The sequence below is a fragment of the Neopelma chrysocephalum genome, unplaced genomic scaffold, assembly GCF_003984885.1.
Source record: "Neopelma chrysocephalum unplaced genomic scaffold, ASM398488v2 Primary Assembly neopelma1_42, whole genome shotgun sequence".
NCBI classification, from domain to species: Eukaryota; Metazoa; Chordata; class Aves; order Passeriformes; family Pipridae; genus Neopelma; species Neopelma chrysocephalum.
Window position 1 is genome coordinate 16,304,549 of NW_020897700.1, and position 6,000 is coordinate 16,310,548.

Consider the following 6,000-nt stretch of genomic DNA (forward strand, 5'->3'; position numbering starts at 1 on the left):
GTACATAATCTACAAAACTTATGCAGGATATATGTTCATACAGAACATCCAGTTCATTGCAGCAAAACTGACAGTTTTGATGAGTTGATGATCTGGTTATTTGACATAGGTCACGTTTAGTTGCAAGAAATTTGCACCAGATGCAAATGTGTTTGAGACTGATGCACAGGAGAGGGTCTGCATGGTAAACTAACATGCCACAAATTATGCAACATTTCAGATATACAGGGAAATAGATACTTTGGAAAAGAGCCAAAAAGCAGATGTAGATGAAGCCTTGATGCCTTCTGCCAAATATAAAAAAAAAAAGACTTGAAGTCAGACATTATTTAATTTGAGGACCAACAGACTGACAGGTAAATGCTTTTTTGAGCAAAGTGGTGGTCAAAAAATATGTATGTTAAACAGGTTCTCTGCTCCCATTTCCTGAAAAAGGATATAAAATTATAAATTACTCTGAAAATATAAGTTTTTAAGATTCTTCATGTTGGATTAATCTAGATCTCTTTTTGAGACAAAGGAAACAAATTTTTTCATTGCGTCCCCCCACTGCATGAGTTCATTTGCTTCCACTTCTGCACAACATGGAGAAGGTTTGTTTATGGCAGGAGTAACCTATCAACAAAGCCCTTCTTGTCTCTCTTGGCTCATGTCCACACTGATACTGTATTGCTGTTTTTCACTTTGCAATCTCCCCCCCACCTCCCCCAAGCTATGACATTTTTATTATTCTATTTATATTGTTTCTTTATAAAAGTTGTCCGTGAAAAGATGTCCTTGAAAGATCCTATTCAATGTATGGTGAACATATGGGTGAGAGGCCACATAGGACTTGTACAAATGTGACTGACAACGTGATGATGTTTCAGCAGATAGACAAGTTGAAAACATATTTGTTGCATACTGTTATTCAGCCCTTTTCAATTAAAGTTTTTGTTATAATTTTAATTCATGTAGTCTAAATATCAGCTAAGCTTATGTATCTAGCGTTTCCTCTTGGTGATCAGCCTCCAGAGACATTCATCAAGAGGAGACACTGGGTAACTCAACTTGTATCCTTATTTAGCCTTATAGACTCTAATTGTTGCATATAAGCTTCTCATTTTTGTACTATACTTGAAGATATATATGCAAAAGTGTTCCCTTCTCTCTCTTCAAGACTAGTAAAAGTTGTATAATTAAGAGATATAATAGATAGGACTGGATTATCTTTTCTGATTTTCATTTCCATTATTATTATGACTGTAAAGTTCAAGGTTCTTCAATTAAGCCTTGACTTCTTATCAGTTTGGGCACAGGGGTAGTCCCCTGGATGTCAGTCATCATGCATATGGCTAAACAGGTGCTGAAGTAAGAGCCTTGAAGCTTGACCTAAAACACTGCACGGTTAATGAAAAGCCTCCCTTTGACTTCAATGAGTTTAGGGTAGGGTACTTGTTTCAAAGGACACTGAAGTGAGATATGTGCCTGAACATCGGCTTCCTAGAGAGGGCAGCAGGCCGTAAGAAGTGACATTATCTACCCGTGTGGACTCAGCAGAGACACAACTCCTTAGTCATCCATGTCAGTCCAAGGGGCATATCAAAAAGTCATCTTCAGCTGGTACTTATACTATGGTTATCCTCTTAAGTTCTTCTGTGAGTTTTACTCTGATTTTTTTTTCTGAACACAGTTACAAGTTAAATGTGTCTGCCGAGCTACCTGGCTTACTGATTGAAATCAATTTGCTTCACAGAAAATTGAAGATGGCACTAGCAATTCTTCACTACTAAAAGCGGAGGCTTTTTATTATTATTATTATTATTATTATTATTATTATTATTACTTCTGCTTTTTTTCACTTTGTAAAAAATAAAAAAACAAAAAAGATCATTAACAGCCAGACAGCATAGTTTATTTTACATCTGAAATTCACTTCAGTCAGTAAGGAATCTCAGCCTGCAGCACAATCTGTGGATTTACCTTGTAGAGGTGCTCCTACAGCAGAAACACTAGCAATCATGAATAAAACCACTGCAAGTAGTTGCTTAAATACAATTATCTTCTGAATTAGATAAGGGCACCTTTAAGTCAATATATAGAAACTTGAATTAAAATATTAATGGTTTTGTGTTGGAAATGATGCTTTCAAATAACTACGTGACCTCATGAAATTATAAAGCCTGAGCCTGGTCTCATTCATATTAGTCAAATGCTGCGATAACATCTCTGACATTGTTCAGAAGGTTATGGTGTGGATGAGGCAGGTAAATAAGATCAATTTGTGAAGCTGTCAGATTGGTTTTTTATACCTATAGATTTTATGTTACTAGGGTTAGGATAACATAAGGAAATGAAGTACCTTGTTTTTTTAATTTCTTGACAATTTTCACTCAGACCAAACAGGTTTGCTAAAGCTTCCTAAGGGTGAAACGGTATTGGATAAGCTGACTACCTGTTATTTAAGTAAGTTTGTTATTTTAAGCAGGACATACATGTTGTAGGTGTTACCATCTGAAGCCTTATATTCTAATCAGTAGAATATAGATATATATGTTTACTGTCACATAGAGAAGCATTTTAAAATGCTGACTTCAAGTGAATTTTATATATTTATAAAAAAGCCCTAAACCTTCAGCAGTTCTTATGTTCAGAGAATGTTTGTAGAAGAAACGAACCAAGCTGTGACAGTTGTCCAGCTGTGCTGACTGTGCAGTTTGTTTTGGCAAAAGGGTTTTGGTTTATCTGACCATGGGACCCTGTCTGAGTATCAGCATCTGCTTGGGAGACATGGGATCCACGTCACTAAGTGAAGCAAAGGTATCTTTTCCAGCAGGATGTTTGATTTGCTAAGAAGGTCTTTAAACTGGGAATGATGTGAAATGAAGAGTATTATCAGCAGCCTGTGAGGGAATGAGGGACAGGACTGTCAAGCAAAGGGCCTGGAGTGGTGCAAGTGAAGGCAAAGGCAATAAAGAGCTTAAATGAGGTCACCTTAAGCATTTGCAGATCAGCAAGGAAGTGCATACAAGATACCAATTTGGGAAAAATTCGCAGACCCTTTCTGGGAAAATGGCATGCTGAAGTGTCCCTCAGAAGTGCCCCTCTCAAGTGCCTGTGCACTAAGTGTGTGCAGCATGGGGAATAAATGTAAGTAGAGAACTGTGTGGGATTGCAGGGCTATGGTCTTGTTGGATCATGGGAGTGTAGTGGGATGGCTCCCATGACTGTAATGTTGCAATGGAGGGATACAGGCCCTTTAGGAAGGACAGGATATGAAGACGAAGAGGTGGAATTGCCCTTTATGTGAGAGAGCAGTTAGAGTGTATGGAGCCATTCTGAGGATGGATGAGGAGCTAGCTAAGAACTTAAGAGAGAGAATTAAACAGCACACCAGTGTGGATGACACTGCAGTGGGTGTCTGCTACAGGCTGCCTGATGAGGGAAGCAGTAGATGAGGCTAGAAGAAGCCTCACAGACCCTGATCCTTGTGGTGGACTTTAACCACTCCCAATACCTGTAGGGCATAAGTAATCCAGGATTCTTGTTCCTGCAAGGCATTGACGGAAATTTCCTGACAATTATCATAGAGAAATCAACACTTTTAAACAAGGAAGAGCTTGTCAGGGATGTGAAGATTAAAGGCAGTATTGGTGTAGTTCTGTACTCTTACAAGTTTGGGGAAGATTGGCAGCTATGCAGGGAAAAGCATTTTTATCAATGCCTGAGTAAGGTAAAGAATAGAAACCCCACTCCTGCTTGCTATGTTTGGCAGCAGCAATCTGACCAGTATTATCTGGGCAATGAGTATGCTCTTATGTCTGAGCTAGGCAGTGCAACTTGGGAAGGAGGACCATGGGGCCCAAGAGTTATGGAGCACAACCAAGAGTCGTGGTCATGCAGTACTAGCCTGCATGGAAATATGAGGGGAGACCTGAGGCAAATTTGGTGGGCTGAGACAAGGCCATAGAGATATGGAATCCAAATATTAGTAATTTTGTTATTTAGAATAACCTATGGTAGGAAATGTATGACAATTATCAGTTTCTAGGCCAAGCTATAGTAGCTATAGTGGGGCATTTTTATTTTTTAAATAAAGCTCACAATTATTTGGATATTAAATCCAGTTTAGCGTGATTCCCATGTTAGAGAGAGAACTTGTCAGTGAGGGTGCCGACAGTACAAATTATTCTTTTTCAACTCTAAAGCCATCTGAATTTGAAAGAGTTCTAATTGCTCTAATATAGTTTGCTTACTAGGTACAATACATTTTTTTAAAAAAGCTACAGAAGAAGCAGTGTTTCTGATGAATATATAAAGCCATGCTACTCACTTTATAGTAAAGACACATAACATTTATTCATACATTTTAACTAAAAATTGGTGTTAGTCCTGTCACACTGGGTATTGCCATTTGACTTCTTGCATGGTTTTCTTAGAAATGCAGTGATTCATACAATGACTATGATAGCAGCTAGGTAAAAAAGAAAAAGGAGCCAGACAAAACCTTTCTGCTCAGAAAGTACAGTTAACATGATTTCTTAAACTATCTCCCCGCTCCATCAAACACCTCTCCAACCTGTATTTTTAATTCAGGGTAGCAGAGAGAGAGTTTTGATGCTTTAAAAATCTCACTGAAGGCTTCTACCCATACTGACCCAATCTGAAAGCTATGCTGATTTTTCAGTGCTCTCTGGAGGAAGATCTCTGCTAGGAGGAGTATTTAATTGGACCTCAAACTATTCTGCTACTGTGCCCTGTAGTTATCCAGAATTAAAGATCAGATAAGACTGCTTTAATTAGACAGAAGCTGAGATAAACATGTTCTTTATGAAATGTTATTTAGAAATACCTTTTATACAGTACTGTTTCCAGAACAGCTTTTCAGAACAACTTCCTTTCAGTGCTGTGTTTGCAACTCTCTGCACTGACCCTCTGCGTTCACATCGCAAGCAGTCAATGTTGTAATCACAGAAATGACGATCACACAGACCTCTTGTAGGTATGGTACAAGATTAAGCAATCCCTCTCCCCACCTTTCTCTTTTCCCACACCTACACATCACAATCACTTGTTACACTGAAGGGTAAATTAAGCTGCAGCATAGATCCAGCTTAAGAACAATAAAGCTAAAAATAAAGAACGGATTTGAATGAGGGAATTGGTCCCATTTATAAGCTGGTTACACAAACACTTGTTCTGGTGTGAAGGGCAGAGGTTAGTGGGAGGAATGAGTGAATGACTAAGGATGAGAATGCATAGTGCTTGGGCTGGCATGGCCACATAAAATGCTAGTCAAATTATGCCCTAACTTTGTAATAAGGAAAATACCTCAATCCATCAGTGTTAGCTCTGACCTGCTATGAGGACAACTATTTTGAGTGGCCACCATTGTGTGAACAGCTGGTTTTACCAAACAAAAAGACTTGGTTGGATTTCGTCTACAGCTTGAGTGCTTCCTGCTTTAAAGGAATCTGCTCTTGTCTCAGGATTTAAGCTTTGCGTTCTGACAACTATTATTGCCTTTCCATATAGAAACACCTTTCATGCACACTGTGCTGTAGAAGCTGTTAACTCTATTCCAAGAAACATAATAATCATGAAAGTATCCATTTTATAATAAACTCTACAACCATGTGAGTGATACATGGTGTGGGTCTTTGGATTCCAGAAGCTGCTATTTCTGTGTTTGCTTTTTTCTTTTCTTCACCTGGAAACTGCGTGGAAGAGACAGATTGTTGCAGGGCTACAACCAAGTAGTAAAGAAGAAGTTATACCTCTGAGTCTACAGAACTGTATTCAGGAAACTGCTGTGATCAAGATTCTGTTGATTCTATAATTCTATGAATAGGCAAAACAATATCACTCGCCCTGATATTTAAGCTTTCTCCAAACATGTTGTAGTATGCCAGTAGGTTCAAATTGTCTTGCTTAAATCAATGTGGGACACTTTTACCAGCAATTGCTGTGTTGAATCACTGTGAACTTTGATTTTCAACTGACTTTCAAAGTTTTAAATTA